Raw genomic sequence first — 17,349 nt, 5'->3', positions numbered from 1 at the left:
TATATATATATATTATTTTTTTGTCAACATGGAAATGGTTGTGACGATTATTACAATTATGCAAAAAAATAGTTTTTATCTCAAATAATTGCGATTAGGCGATTATGTAATAATTGTGACAGGCCTATGTTCTCACAATTGTTTTCATGTCAAGGACCTACATATGCTCTGGCCACACACAGAGGTCAAAGGGGGCTTCAAGCCCCTGCCCTTTTACCCGTCTGTAAAAACTGCCCTCTCCAGACCATGCATGCAGCTTTAACTATGGTGAAAGAAATGCAAAAGCCCACTTTCCATGCCATACCCGAAGGCAGCATTCAAGAAAATTGCCCTTTTTTGGGATGATTTTGCTATATCAACTAATTTAGCTGGGGACCACTGCTGAATGTGGTCAAAATGGAGAGAAAAGGAAGAGGCCAGTTTCTTCTGCAACATCTAATCTGTTGCCTCATGAGTGCAAACTGATCATAATGAGTTTCATAGAAATTCATCACAGCCATGCAAGCATCTCTCCAAAGAAAATACTGGAGGAAAAATGTGTTGAATTACTTCCTTAAGTGCATTTCGTTGCGGTCGGGCAGAAACCTTCTATCTTCATATTTCAACTTTTTATGTAAATTAATGCCATACTCTGTCGTATGACAGTGTCATGCAAAAGTGGCCAAAAATTGTCGATTTTTTTAAACGATTTTTACGTTTCCTGAAAAGTAACGGTTTTGAACATACAAGGTTTCCACCCGACAACGTCGATGTGTGCCACTGACCCACACCGGGGCGAGGGGAGAACTCATTTACTGCTGGGCAAAAATAAACAAGGCCAGCACCGTAATCAAATCTAAACAGAGTGCTTGTTAAGCAGGGGGAGAATGAGAAGAAAGCCCACACGGCTGTACTCTCAGTGTAATTTGGAGGGTGGCACTGGCAAGACAGTAACAGTTTAAACGTGGTCTCCATCAAAGCCAATCGGAACAGGGAGGGACAAAAACTCTCTCGACATTACTCCCAGGTGAGGAGGAGAGGTCTCAATTAAGGAAGCATTCCTGATGCTATACGTTGATACAGTACAAGCAGCGGTGGACAAGTCCAAAGACTAAGTACAGATACTCCTGGTCAAATATTACTCAAGTGGCAGTTGCTCAGTCCAAATTTGTACTTGTGGTTAAAGTACTGGAGTACTTGCTTTCAAAAATACTGAAGTATTCAAAAGTACATTTTCTTTCGTAATATCAATGCATTGCTGTCTTAACATTTTGACAAAAAAAGAAAAAAAAGATTTTTGAGAAATGTTTTAATAATATAATAAGATATGAATACTCAAGTAAAGCACAGATACTCCAAAAATGTACTTGAGTACAGTGCTCTGTTACTGGAACAGGGGGGGAAGGCATGGGACAAAAAAAGACTCAACATTAATCCCAGGCAAGGACGAGAGATCTCAATAAAGGAAGCATTTTCCGCTGCTACGTTGATACAAGTGATGTCGGACGTGCAGGGGCAACTGGGATTCTGGTGCTTTTCAAGACGGAAGGAAAGGACCTCATCAAACACCCCCCCCCGCCCCCCGCCCTCCCCCAGCAACAAAGAGAAAGCCATCCAGACAGAAATCCTAATAAAAGGCGTCCGTTCAGCCAAACCGTCTAAAGCAAAACAGCGCTGTCATCCTGAAGCCAATGATGGGGATTGGGGGGAGTGCAATTATTATTCCCCGTGAACAAAGGAATTCCCAGTAAGCGTGAGTCACCAGCTCCTATTGTTCCAACCCCTGCTCTTTCTGTTTTTGATATTTGAGAAGCCGTCTTTAAATAAATCCCCCCGCCCCCCTTTTCCCCCCATCCTGTAAGCCATTGGTTCTCAAAGTGGGCCCCCCCCAGGGGTCCTGGGGGGGTACCAGGGGGTCCCCAGCAGAACTAGTTAATATAGCGTCAATAATTTGTATCATGTTTTATACTTTGGCTATTCAACAATAGCAGATCTACAAGCTCATAGCGCGTCACGCTATGAGCTTGTAGATCTATTTTAGAAAAATCCTGGCACAAAAATATTTTTTGAGACAGGGGGTTTTGAGTGTAAGCACTATGACCCCCCTGCAGGCCTGTTTCATACACGGTCCAGACATTTACTGAGTTTTGACCCATTTCGTCTGGGCTACCATGGCAGTCTCTTCTCTCTCTGTCTGAGCTTTTCTTTCTCACACTCTCAAACTCTCTAGGGGCATTTGAAGATACTGTATGCCCTGACCCCTTTCATAAGAACGTGACAGTCCTATATTGTCTCCGTCGGGTGGAAACCTCCGGATGTCCAAAACTGTTACTTTTCAGGATTCAAATAATACATTTGCAGAGGTAGCAGATCGACGAGCTCAAAGCGCGTCGCGGCTTCGAGCTTCTGCCACTTTTGACCCTTTTGTGTGACGCTGTAGTATGATCAATTAGGGCGTTAACTTACGAAAAAAACGCCAAAAAAAGTTACGAATGTGGAGATAGGAGGTTTCCTGCCCCCGACAGTGACGATATGCGGTGCAGTAGATTTACGTAGGTCGATCGAGAGTGGCTCTCCAGCTGCCATTTAGCTAAAAAGCACTTAGTGATGCTCGTCTAGGCACACTTGATCTGGTCTGCAGCGATCATCTCGAGCTCTGGGCGAGGGTCTAATTGAAGTTGGCCTAAGTGCAACCAATCAGACCCTCATCCAACCTATACGCCAATTATACTAAGCACCTGGCCCCCCGTTATGGCATCACCATTAACCCATTCAACCCGGGAGCGCATCTGTGTCCTTTAGAGTTCTTTGGCTATTCAAAAATAGCAGATATACAAACTACGAGCTTGTATATCTGCTATTTTTGAAAAATCGTGAACATTTGTGCAAATCTTTGGATGTATATTTTTTTAAGCGAACATTTGTAACTCAAATCTTTGCTTCTGGGGGACTCAACAAATGTCTTCGAAATCCTAACAGTTTTTTGAAAAACAACGTATGTTGCTATAATCAGTGGTGCTCAAATGTTTTCATGTCAAGGAGCTCCCAAAATGATACGTATTTGGCCGCGGATCCCCATCTGAAAATATTGTGTTCCAGGGAACCCCAGAAACAAAGATTTGAGTACAAAAAAATCGCTTTAAAAAAATATATATATATATATATATATATATATTCAAAGATTTGCAAAAATATTCACGATTTTTCCAAAAAATAGCCCAAAGTGTAAAATAATGGTTATAGCTAAACATCTAAAATGACACAGTATGCGTTCCCGAATTGAATGGGCTAAAAAAGCCGAAGCGGTATCTTTCAGTAAACACCATGATGCTCAGAGGTGCGGGGGCTGAGCCGGTTGCACACCGACACCGCAGCGGTGGAAGAAGTAGGCTACTCCAATTAGTTTTTCTCCTGGCTGTCCCTATCTCTGCCCCCCCTTCCCCTTTTTTCTTTCTTTCCTGAAAAACAACAAAATTATGGAGCTTGTACAAAAAAAAGATTTCACCTGTAAACCGTCTATTTTTATCTTTTATCTCTGGGACTCAATACGGGTCCATTTACAGTGGTTCCGTTTGCACACTGAAGAGTTACAGACCCGTAATGTGGTCCACTTTGGACCCCTGGTGGTCCCCGGGACCCGACGGTGAGCGCCGGCGCGTTCCCCGGCTTTTAATGCCTACCGCCGCGTATTAGCCCTCTCAGCGCCCACAGCCATGTATTAGCCGTCTTAATGGAGTAGCTCACAGTGAGCGTGATTACCTCCACGGTACAGCCAGGCCCCCCCCGAGCCACACTCACAGCGTCAACAACCCCCCCTGTGCTGCTGTGCATGAGATTGTTTGTGCACAAGCTCCCCTTCTCTGCCATTCCACAGCTTACGAAAAAAAAAAGAAAAGAAGAGACTAAAGCCTTATTCATTACTTCGTCGTGCGCCGAGAACAGCCGATCTACAAGCTCACGATGCGTCGCGGATGCGACGCATCGTGAGCTTGTAGGTCGACTGTTCTTTGGAGCGCGACACCACCGCGCGACGGCTTAGGCTTCAACACAGCTGCGTGTAGAGAACAATGCACATACAGTAGCTCTAATTACAGTTATTCACTCAATTGCTTTGGCACACTACTCAAAAGATAATGAATATTGAATATAACGACGTGCGCAGAAAACCCTCCAAACCGCCGGGCACTTGTTCACAACAGATTTGAATTCTTGTTCTTTTTTTCTTTTTTTTTTACAAACAAAACCAAAATTGCTAAAACGTTTTAGCACCTCTGTGAAAAGTGTGATAGCCTCCAATTGAATATATCTTGCTGATCAAAACGGATTATGTCGCTTCACAGTTGAGTAGTTGAATACGCTCCCAAAAAATAAATATATGACTTATTTTTTGTGTAAGTCATCAAATGCAAAACTCGCTCAGACATATATACCCATCTGTCAGGCATATATGAATAATCATAACAGTAATATGGATTTTTGGAACGTCCACTAAATTGGTAAATTGCCTGTCAGGTGAAACTTGAAGTGCACTAATGAAAGGGGAGGTTCTCACATCTTACACCGACCAATCACACGTTATGTCACGTTAACTGACAGCTGCTATTCATCATGAGTATGGATAGTATACTGCTAAACATATTCATAGATCTTGACCACAACACAATCACTACAATCTAATAATTGATACTTACGCACAGAAACTGCACAGTGCACGCACGCACGCACTCGTGCATGATTGACACACACACACACACACACACACACACACACACACACACACACACACACACACACACACACACACACACACACACACACACACACACACACACACACACACACACACACACACACACACACACACACACACACACACACACACACACACACACACACACACACACACACACACACACTCGTGGCTACAACCGTAATAACAGAATCTTGACAAATTCTGAAAGAAAAAAAAAGTTAGTACTTTTTCTTTGGTACTGTATGTATATTTTGGTGCCAATACCTTTGTACTTTAACTCGAGTAAAGTTTTGAATACAGGACTTTCACTTCTAACAGTCTCTCTGCATTGTGGTGAGGCCGATTTTAAACACGCCTTCTAAATTCTAACCTAAGTTTTCAGAAAATCTTAAATTTTTTATTCAAAACATTAAAAGAAAATCCTGTTGCTATAGACAGTACATTGCAACATCAAAAATGACTTTCCCAGTTTAAAAGGTATAACAACGTATAGGCTTTCCCGGTCTTAATGGGTTAAGTAAAAATCTTGCACCAGTGGTAGGAAGACACACAGCTGTCCCAGATGATATTGTTGCCGTCGGGCAGAAACCTCTTATCTCCATATTCTAACTTGATGTGTTTTTTTTCGTAAATTAACGGCCTCATCATACGACAGCGTCACACAAAAGCATCAAACGTAGCAGATCCACAAGCTCGAAACATTTTTGAGCTTGTAGATCTGCTACTTTTGCTACTTTTGCATTTGAATACCGAAAAGTAACAATTTTGGACATATGAGGTTTCCACCCGACAGAGACGATATGTGGACCATGTTAATTAACTAGAGCCTTACCATGGCAGAGTGCAGTCCAATGTAAACGTGCTGCAGTGACAGTCCCTTCAATTATCCTAACATCCCACAGGGAAAATAGGTACAGTACAGTATGCCCTCAGGCAATACTGCAATTATTCATGTTACTGTATTCCATTTATAGCAATACAGTAGAATTAACGTTTAAAAAAGGCAGTAAGTAAAGACAATAGAAGTCAGAATAAAAGTCAAATGCATGTCTGACACTCATGCTGTAAGAACGACTGTCTATAAGTCACACAATACAGTACAGTTCAGGAAATTATTATTATTGGCAAATGAATGGCCTACTTTCTCCTGATTCAACATGTCACTTTTCAAAGAAATATCTGCTATTTTCCAAAAAATCTAACCAATTAAAAAATGTTCTTTCATTCTAACAACAAAAATCTTGTATGTCTCTAGCACAAAATATTTTCAGATGGGGGTCCACTGCCAAATACATATTAACTCATTCAGTGCCTGACTTATTTCTGGCAGTTTGGTGCCAGAGTGCCAGAGACAAAAATACATTGTAAAAAAAAAAGTGCTTAGGAAGCGAGATACAGCCTTTTTCAGTAAGATGTTAAACAAGAAGTGAATGGAGCAGCAAATCTTCAAATCATGATATCTTGGGTTCTGAAATAATAATAAAAAAAATATATAGATTTTTTTTTTCATGACGTCAGCGGCACCCTGGGCTTATAAAAACGTGACGTCGGTGACGTCAATGGCACTGAATGAGTTAACTTGAGGGTTCATGATATGAAAAGGTTTGTCAAGTAGTTCTGCGTAGCTCTTGACGTCCAGGCGTCTGTAGTCGTCAGTAGGCGTCTGTAGTCAGAGCAACATCCCGGTCATAATTAACTGGAAAACCAAAAGTGGCTCCAAACGCCAGATCTGCTGGATAGTGGAGGGTCTTCTATTTCTGGTCTCTCTGTGGCATTAGCCATTATTGCAAGCGGGAGGGAGGAGCAGGCAACTCTAGGTTGGTCTAGGTTGCATAGTTGAGCGCAGATCCATTGAGACTAGTAAGGTTGAGCAGAAAGCGCATCGTTTGACGTTGATAAATAAAATAAAAAAAGTGTATTGATATCGTTCGGTTAGTAGCGCGTACCGAACCGAGACCCTCGTATCGAACGGTTCAATACGAATACATGTATCGTTGCAGGCAATATATATATATATATATATATATATATATATATATATATATATATATTTATTTTTAAAGCAAAGATTTGTACAGTAACTCAAATTTTTGCTTCTGAGGATTCTACAAATGTCTTCTAAATCCTAACAGTTTTCTGAAAAACATATGTTGCTTTAATATCAGTGGTGATGCTCAAACATTTTCATATCACGGACCACCCAAAATGATATGTATTTGGCCGCCGACCCCATCTCAAAATATGTTGTTCCAGGAACCCCCCAGAAGCAAAGATTTGAGTTACAAATGTTCCCTTTAAAATGTTTGAACAAGTGGTCAACATTTTTCAAAAATAGCAGATCTACAAGCTCATAGCGCGGCACTCTGAGCTCATAGCGGCACTCTGAGCTCATAGCGGCACTCTGAGCTCATAGTGCCGCACTCTGTGCTGAGCTTTTTGAATAGCCAAAGTATAAAATATGGATACAGTGGTTACACAGATGCGTTCCCGGTTTGCTCTCACTCTACGTCTGTCCTCTCTCACAGAATACTACAAAACGATGGAGCGCACATTAAAAAGAAGAAATAATTTCACCCACTGCATTACACCTGTAAACTGTAATGTGACAAATAAAACTGATTGTGATTCACAAACTGTAAGAACCAAGAACTGGGGGCAGTATTATCTGTCTATTTACTTTACATAAATACAAAAAGAGCAACAATTTCCATGGAAATGTGAGTGCTGCAGAGAGTAATATAAAATGAAATGGGCATCTGAATAGTATTTACATCCTACCGCTCTGACAGACGTCAATTCATTTCCATAAACAACTGCAATCAAACTCCCTACATGCTCCCCCTCGGACGGATTCTTTGCCGTTACAGCCTCCGTTTTCACTGCTACCACCCATTCCACCCTCAGCACCTGCCTGACTGACATTTAAACCTGGATGCAAACTAACTTCCTGAAACTCAACTGAAATAAATCCGAAGTCCTCATTATTGGTCCAGACGCCCTCACCCGCTCCACTCAAAATGTCTCCCCGAAATTGACGGCTCCATCGTCACCCCCGGCCTCCACCTAAGTCCTTAACCTCATCCCACCCTCTCCTTCCAGCCCCATGTCAACCAGATCACCATAACTGCCTTTTCCCACCTACATTGCCCGCCTTCGTCCCACACCGCTGCAGAGATACTAATTCACGCCTTCATCACATCCAGACTCGACTACTGCAATAGCCTCCTATATGGTGCCACCTCCAAAGTCAGCAAAACTCTGCTGCCCGCCTGTTCACCAGAACCCGTTCCAGAGACCACATCACACCTGTCCTCCACGACCTTCGCTGGCTCTCAAAATACTGATCACCACCTACAAGGCCCTCAACAACCAATTAAACTACCCTCCCTCTCTGACCTCTTTCACTACCACGCTCCCTCAGGTCTGGTAATGCCAACCACGGCCTGGATGTCCCCAAGACAAAACGACGAACCTGGGGTGACAGGGCTTTCTCAGTAGCAGCCCGCCCCCCCCCCCCTTTGGAACTCTGAGCTCACATTAAAGCTGCCCCCACACCTTCCATGTTTGAAAATGTAGTGTAAATAAGTAAATAGAACAGACTGAAAGGTGGATATAAGGATAATTTCCAGGGACACGTGTGTGTGTGTGTGTATATATATATATATATATATATATATATATATATATATATATATATATATATATATATATATATATATATATATATATCATTGTTTACACAAACGCCAAAATGAATTTTGAGGGCACTGACTTTTAGAGTCAAATGTTTTGGCTGAGTTCTGACCTTTTGCAGGTGAGCTATGGTGTTGTGCTGCACCAAATGAGCTGCTTTGACAAATGCACCTACTGTAGAGCTTCGAGAATGTTAACAACACTTCAAGAAATGAGCCAAAGCAATTAGAGGAAAAACGGTAATACTGAGCTCAGAGCAGTGTGCAATGCAAGGTAAAAAAAATACAATAAAATACAATTATGGCGTTATCAAAGATAGGGGTATATTTTTGGTTTTGAAACAAAAACATTTGTGGAAAAAGTCAAAGCTCTATAAAGTAATCTTTGCTATAAAATGTTTCTTCAGTATAACAACCCTGTCTCTTTGATAAAAAGAAAATGTATTTTCATATCAGGTGGATTGCCAATTTTATCCAATGAGGCGAGAGTAGCTTAAGTAAGTAATAAGTGTTCCAGCACGCTGGGTGAGACCTGCTACTGCGAGTGCCTAACAGGAAGTACTTGTAGATAGACTATTTTTGGCTTTAGATTTAGGGTTATAAATTGCAAATATGTTGATGTCCACACAAGTATAGTAAAAGTGTGTGTGTGTGTGTGCGTGCGTGCGTGCGCATAGCCCTTAGCTACTATGAAGAGGACAGCATAATTAGACAACTGCAAACACCTGCCGATCAATTAACCCTGGCACAGCAGAGGCCAAATCACACACCCCTTCCGCAGTCACCCTGGCAACCAACAAAGAACCAATTAAATCACAGCTTGGCCATCCATTCGGGCTATGGGACCGTGGCTACAGATCTCATAGCCCTTGGCAAAAATGCTAATGCCCAGCTTAAATTTGGGAAAAGTGAAAACTGGTTTGTGCGTGCATATGCCAATGATCATTGGTCAACCCACTGAGGAGAAGAATAGATGAGGACAGAACCACGTTCTCCATTTCAGAGGAGGATTTTATAGTAGTATAAGGGTTATGTACTGTACATTGGTAACCTTGTACTGTATGTCCAAAACCGGGAAATTAAGAAACAGAACCTGTGTTCCAATGGATCCATTGTAGGCCAATTATTCATTGGCTAAATATTTATAAAACCCACAGACACGCAACCACTTTAACTTTTTAAATTGTTCGATAATAGAAAAATTAAAAAAGTACAGATCTATATCTACAAGCTCACAACTGGTTGCGATGCGTTGTGAGCTTGTAAATCAGCTATTTTCACTACATTAGCATGACACTCATGTGCGACAAAGAAGAGCATTAATTTACAAAAAAACAACTACAACATAAGTTGAAATATGGACAAGGTTCCTGCCCCGACAGCAATGATATGCATATTGTAACTAAAGATCTGGGACATGAATTCCACTTTATATCCACTTATTCTACAGGTTTATTACAGATGACCTTTTTTCTCTCTCCCAATAATAGGACACGATGAATAAAGATCTATATCGTTGCTGTCGGGTAGAAACCTTGTATCTCCATATTGCAACCTTGAATGTTTTTTGGTAAATAAATGCCCTACTTCATCGTAGAAGAGGGTCGCACAAAAATGGTGAAAATAGCAGATCTACAAGCTCACAACGCGTTGTAGATCAGCTATTGTCACAATTTTTTTAAATCACAGTTTAACTCCTTGAACATCGTGATAGTAGAATCCTCTGCCCCCCGCCCCCACCCCTCCTTTATCTGTAAATATACCTTATGATTCTACTGAGCTTTATTCCAATGTGTTTTGTGTTGTATTTGTACTGTATTGTATCTATTATATGTATTACTAATGAATTGAGTACAATGGACCACAATAGAAACAAGCCCCTATCCTTTTAGCATGACCTTTGACTGTACTACCTGTACTGCTAATAATCGTGTCAATTAAGTATTCAATCAATCAATCAATCAAACACAAAAAAAAGGAGTGGCTTTGGACCTACAAGGTTTCCACCCGACAGCGACAATATGGAGATGCAAAGCCTTGAACAATAGTTTGCTGAGGTGAGAAGCGGCGCTGCTCGGCTGGGTAATTGCATTCTGTTTTTTTCCTTATCTCTCTCTCCTGGCTTCCATAATTACCTGCGTTCTGTCTCCCCACCCCCCCACACCCCCCACTAACACCACCGCGCTGAGTCACTCTGTCCAATTTCACGGCAATTAATAAAAAATAGGACAAAACTATCTCATTGTCATTGGTTGTTGTAAACAAAAGAAAGCAAAAAAGGAAAAAAGAAAAGGCTGTGTAATTTTTTACACAGCCGTTAATGGAGATCCAAGCTGCTTTGTCCACGCTTACTTTAGAGTCACTTTTCAATTCAATTTGGTTAGACAGTGAGTACAGAACTTTCCAAAGTTCTTGAGAGAGGTTTTGAATTGTGACCTTGAAACGCACTGGTGGAACTAAGTACATTTACTCAAGTATTGTACCATTTTGAAGTATTACTTCACTTTACTTTCTACTCCACTACATCTCAGAGGCAAATATTATACCCTACTTTTTACTCCACTAGAATTATTTGAAAACAAACAGATTTAGACTACTATCACAAAACATACATTTACCAATTAAGCCCCATATACTTTGGTTATTTGAAAATAGCCAACGTAAGCTCACAATGCATCGCGATGCACCACGTTGTGAGCTTGTAGAGCAGCTATTTCTGAAGCATTTGTGCCCATCCATAATAAGTAGGCAACTGTACTTTTACTTTGGTGCTGTAAGTATATTGTGACACCGATGCTTTTGTACTTTTATTCAAGTAATATTTAGAATATAGGACTTTTACTTGTAACAGAGCATTTCTACGTTGTGGTATTGCAACATTCACCTAAGAAATCTGAGTACTTCTTCCACCACAGTTGAAACGTGGGTGGTTGGGTGGGTGGCTGAGCCTGCACTTAAACATCTGGTAAAAAGTAAGAATCGTGATCCCAGTGCACAAATTCAAGACGTGACGTTCAGACCTTTTCATTTGCAGAGAGAATGTGGGTTTATTTTGCAGTGTGTTGTGTACGTACCTCCTAATAGCAGAGAATGTGGGTTTATTTTCCTGTGTTGTGTACGTATACCTCCCAACAGCAAATCGACACAGGCGGCACCGTAGCCGACTGGGTTCAATAGTAAAATTCAATTAGGGCTGCAACTATCCTGTACTTTTTTCGCGCGATTATTCTATCTACTACTTTTTCGATTATAATGCACACCGTCGGATCGGTGCAGTGGTACTTGAACTTGAACCGAACAATGGGCCGTTTTTGTGTACAGCTGATTGTCCCCGCAAAGGAGATTAAAATCTATACAAATAATGAATCATTAAAATGAAGGCTATGGAGAATTTAGAGGGAAAAAGAGTTCGAATTGAGATTGAGATTGAGGGAGAGAAATAGGCACAGAGACAAGCGTATGGAAGATGACGTTAACGCCACTAACCCCAGAAAGGTGTGGAATACCATGACAACTGTGACAGGAATGTCATCAGCTGTGACAGATAATCAACTTTTGTTGCTGTCGGGTGGGGAACCTTGTCCAAAACAGTTCCTTTTTTGTTATTATTTTTAAAACGTTTTGAAATAGTTAAAATAGCCAATGTACAGGCTCGTTAGATCTGCTATTTTCACTACTTTCGTGCATCACTCTTGTATGATGAAGTAGGGCATTCATTTACAAAAAAAACAAACCCCAAAAAACATAGAAAGTTTAAATATGGAGATACAAGGTTTCTGCCTCTCTCTGCCAATGACCTGAACTCTTTCTTTCTTTACTGGATTTGAATCAATACATAATTCTGTTAAAGCGCACAGAAACACTCAATACTATAATACCTGCTGCCTCAGACATCACTGTCAAATATTTCAGCGTATAAATACCAAGAAGGCTGCCGGGCCGGATGAGTGTGCAGCGCTTTTCTTTTGGAGAACTTTTGCAACCGAGCAGATTCCGTGCAGCATGGAAGCCAATCTTCCAGGCTTAGAGACGTCCGTCTGTCATGGAAAAAAAACTATTACCCCAAATTCCATGTCTTCACCACATTAACCCTGAGGCCCTAATAGAACAACGTTCTCAAAATCGTTCAAATCTCAATGTATTTAGAAATTTAAAAAATGGCAAAAAATAGCCAGTCCGCAAGCTCACAACGTGTCAAAATCTAATCATTCTAAAGTGTATTGTTATGATACAGCTCTAATAGCTCTGTTAACCCATTCAATCCGGGAACGCATCCGTGTCATTTTTAGATTTCTTTGGCTATTCAAAAATAGCAGATATACAAGCTCACACCGCGCTGTGAGTTTGTAGATCTGCTATTTATTTTTTAAATCATGAAAATGTGTGCAAATCTAATATATATTTTTTTTTAAACCAAACATTTGTAACTCAAATCTTTGCTTCTGGGGATTCTACAAATGTCTTCTAAATCCTAATAGTTTTTTGTTAAAAACTTATGTTGCTATAATATCAATGGTTCTCAAAGGTTTTCATGTCAAGGACCCCCAAAATGATATGTATTTTTCCGCAGACCCCCATCTCAAAATATGTTTTTCCAGGGATCCCCAGAAGCAAAGATTTGAGTTAAAAATGTTTGCTTTAAAAATATATATATATACTCAAAGATTTGCAGATATACAAGCTCATAGCGTGGCACCGAGTGCCGCGCTATGAGCTATTTTTGAATAGCCAAAAGAAATCTAAAAGATTACACAGATGCGTTCCAGGTCTTAATGGGTTAAGTAACTCGTGCCGCCTTGGGTTGCAGCAACACGGCGTGAACTAAGTGCTGGAATGAATGTGGTGATGATAATGCTCTTCACATTAACACAGTGGCTCTCTCCTCTAAATGGACCCTTACATGTCTGTAAATCTGATAGCGTACAGAGTTATTGAAGATAAAAACGTTTGAGAACCAGTAATTAACTAAAAGAAAGTGGAAGAAAATGTATTTGGTTCAAAAACTTGGTCTCTTATTGTTATCTGTAATGTATTTTCATCAGTGGTGGAAAAAGTACTCAAATATTTTACTTAAGTAAAAGTATCAATACCACAACGTAGAAATGCTCTGTTACAAGTAAAAGTCCGGAATTCAAAATTTACTTTAGTAAAAGTACAAAAGTATCAAAATGTACTTAAAGTACCAAAAGTAAAAGTACTAAAATGTTTGAAAATAGCAGATCTACAAGCTCACAACGTGTCGCATCGTGACGCGTTGTGAGCTTGTAGATCGGCTATTTTCAAATAGCCTATGTATAGAATAGGGCTAAAGTGGTTAATGTATGTTTCATAATATCATTTGTATCTGAAAAGTAACTAGTAGTAACTAAAGTTTTCAAATAATTGTAGTGGAGTAAAAGTACAATATTTGCCTCTGAGATGTAGTGGAGTAGAAGAAAAAGTATAGGCAATTGGAAATACTCAAGTAAAGTACAAATACCTCAAAATTGTACTTAAGTACAGTACTTAAGTAAATGTACTTAGTTACTATACACCACTGATTTTCATTGTTATTTTCATACAAATACTTGGGTGTAAATACAGACCATCTGTTATCCTGGAAAAGACCACATTGGAATTAGTCTGCCAAAGATGTATTTTCTCTGCCACCTTATCGTAGGTCTTTTGGGGTGAGAAGACAGTTTTTAACTTGTGTGATTAAATGGTTCTACAATACTGTAACACTGCATGCTACTGCTATATTACAAGCTTTTAATCACAGGTTAAGATTTTAATCGCTGATTGTTAAGCAGTGCTTAACACTGAGTGGTCCAACGCAACTGGAATTTAAATAGAAAACCTGCAAACAAATCCTTGATTAGCCCTAAATTATGTTTTTTGTAAACCTTGTAGGTGCAGCACACTCCATGAATTCTAAGCTCAGTTGCAGTGGTGGGCAAAGTACTCAAGCCCATGCGTGAGTCAAAGTATATACTACCGGTCAAATATTAAGTAAACGCTTTTGAAAATACTCAAGTATTAATGACAAAAATATCAATCAACAACAATGAAAATAGCCAATCTACATGTGATCACAAAGCGATGCAACGCTTTGTGATCGCCAATTTCTGGCTAATTGGAATAGGGCTTAAAGGGGAAGACCACTCATTTTCAACATTGAACTATGTCTTTAATACACCTTAGAGCTGTTGTGTGGCCTAGAAAAGGATAATTGATTGAGGTCATGTGATCAGTGACATACGCAGGGTGTACTTTTGGCTCCGCCCCCTCAGCCAAAAGTACACCCTGCGTATGTCACTGATCACATGACCTCAATCAATTATCCAGTTCTAGGCAACATAGAGGGGGGGGGGGACTTTTTTCTTATTTCAGCTCTAAGGTGTATTAAAGACATAGTTCAATGTTGAAAATGAGTGGTCTTCCCTTTAAGTGGTCTCATAGTGTACTTTTCCCTTCCTAGAAATGTAGTGGAGTCAAAAGTACAATATTTGTCTTCGAAAATGCAAACAAGTAAAGTACAGATACACCAAAAAATGATTATTTATTAAATGAAAATTAACGTCCACCTCCGCGTCGTTGTTACTCCCGCAGGTGAGGTGATTTTTATTTTCCTTGCATGTTTTTTTTTAACGCACTTTTTAACGCACACTGAGGATGAAAGTATTTGACGTCCGACGAAAAACTAAATGCACGTTCTTATACGTGCACCCACACAAGAAGAAACACCTACACACACACACGCACGCACATGTCCGCACACACGCACGCACACCCTGCAGAAACAACCACTCATATACCATGTCCACCTGCACCCCCCCCCCCCCAGTTGTAAAATGGGTAATTAAGGCACACACTGTTCTGGGCTGCCAGTCAACATGCAGGCATCTGTCAATCACCCGTGTGTGTGTGTGTGTGTGTGTGTGTGAGGCACGCAGACAGCAGTGTGTGTGTGTGTGTGTGTGTGTGTGTGTGTGTGTGTGTGTGTGTGTGTGTGTGTGTGTGTGTGTGTGTGTGTGTGTGTGTGTGTGTGTGTGTGTGTGTGTGTGTGTGTTAAGGGTCTACAGTGGAAAAATGTCTTCAGAGCAAACTCCCGACGGGTTCCGGTTTGAGGAATACCTCTGGAAATGCTCTGCGATACGACAACACAACTATTAACCACTTCAATCCTGGTGTCAAAAACTGTTAACCCATTAAGACCTGAAGCCGATTCTACAAATGTCTTCTAAATAGCAGTTTTCCATATCAGTGGTGCTCAAACTTTTTCATGTCAAGGACCCCCAAAAGTATTTGGCCGCGGACCGCCGGACCCCCATCTCAAAATATGTTGTTCCAGGGACCCCCGGAAGCAAAGTTTTGAGTTAATAGTGTTTAGCGCTTTAAAATAATACATATATATTCAAAGATTTTCAACACATTTTCAATTTTTTTCAAAAATAGTAGATATACAAGCTCATAGCGCGGCACCGAGTGCCGCGCTATGAGCTTGTATATCTGCTCTTTTTGAATAGCCAAAGTGTAAAATAATTATTTTTTAGCTCAAATCAAAAAATGACACAGATGCGTTCCAGGTCTTAATGGGTTAAAAGACAAACATAGCCACTTTGCAATTATAACTATTTTTGAAGATTTTATCGCCCTATAAAAACATGCTCAGGATAGGGATGCCAGGTTGAGAGAGAGAGAGAGAGACCATGGAGAAGATGAAGGCTGTGGTTAAACCCTGTAAACGTAATTGAGAGCCCCAGGGCTCTATACAAGTTCCGCCAGAATGTCCCGTCTTCACTGAATCTCTGTGCCGGAAAAAGCCGATCTGCAAGCTCATAACACGTTGTGAGCTTGCAGATCGACTGCTTTCGCTGAATGTTCCCTGCAGAATACGGACGCATTCACCGCCAGGCATTAACCCGTAAAGACCTGGAACGCATCTGTGTCACTTTTTCATTTGAGCTAAAAAGCATTATTTTACACTTTGGCTATTCAAAAATAGCAGATCTACAAGCTCGTATAGATCTGCTATTTTTGACAAATCTAGAAAATGTGTGCAAATTAATGTATTTATATTCTTTTAAAGCAACATTTTTTTACTCAAATCTTTGCTTCTCTGGAACTAAACATTTTGAGATGGGGGTCGGCGGCCAAATACACATCATTTTGGGGGTCCTTGACATGAAAAGGTTTGAAAACCACTGATATAGAAACATAATTTTTTTCAGAATACTGCAGGGATTTAGAAGACATTTGTAGAATCGGCTTCAGGTCTTAATGGGTTAATTCACATTTGGTGTAGACAGAAAAAAAGCGGTCAAAGTACAGTTGTAACTCAAGTCCCTGTTCTCTAAGACTAGAGGGTTTAAGTGGGTAACTGATCCTCTGGTTGTATGACAGACCCTTATGTCTGTGGGTCTCATCTCAGGGCTGCTGTGTAGCTCTTATTAGCAGATCTACACACACACACACACACACACACACACACACACACACACACACTCTCACAGCGTGGCTACAGTGTGATTGCTTTCTGTCTCTGGCAAGGAGATGATTATTCACAGATGTCCAACGTTTAAATGTGTGAACAGCACACTATCATCCTGAACAAAAGACACTCACCCCATGAGAGAGAGACACATCTGCCAGGCTAGTACAGCTGCGTGCGTGTGTGTGTGTGTGTGTGTGTGTGCGCGTGCTTGCGTGCGGGTTTGTGTGCGAGTGTGTGTGTGTGTGTGCGAGTGTGTGTGTGTGTGTGTGTGTGTGTGTGTGTGTGTGTGTGTGTGTGTGTGTGTGTGTGTGTGTGTGTGTGTGTGTGTGTGTGTGTGTGTGTGTGTGTGTGTGTGTGTGTGTGTGTGTGTGTGTGTGTGTGTGTGTGTGTGCATGTCATGAGGAAGGGGTTTAGTTGTAATTTGTTTGTGTGTATATCGTCTCTGTCGG

The 17,349-nt window shown here is 40.7% G+C and overlaps 1 protein-coding gene across 1 annotated transcript in view; it reads right to left on the bottom strand.

The window, feature by feature from the left end:
* unc5a (unc-5 netrin receptor A) overlaps positions 1-17,349 on the bottom strand; it is a gene marked incomplete at its 5' end in the record, with an annotated part of 292,060 nt that overhangs the window by 124,320 nt on the left and 150,391 nt on the right. The gene's annotated exons all lie outside the window — the stretch shown is intronic.

Source organism: Gymnoscopelus braueri (genome assembly GCF_963280865.1).
Source record: "Gymnoscopelus braueri genome assembly, chromosome: 20".
Lineage (NCBI taxonomy): Eukaryota > Metazoa > Chordata > Actinopteri > Myctophiformes > Myctophidae > Gymnoscopelus > Gymnoscopelus braueri.
Note: the sequence above shows the minus strand (reverse complement) of the source record. Positions and strands in the feature narration are given on the sequence as shown.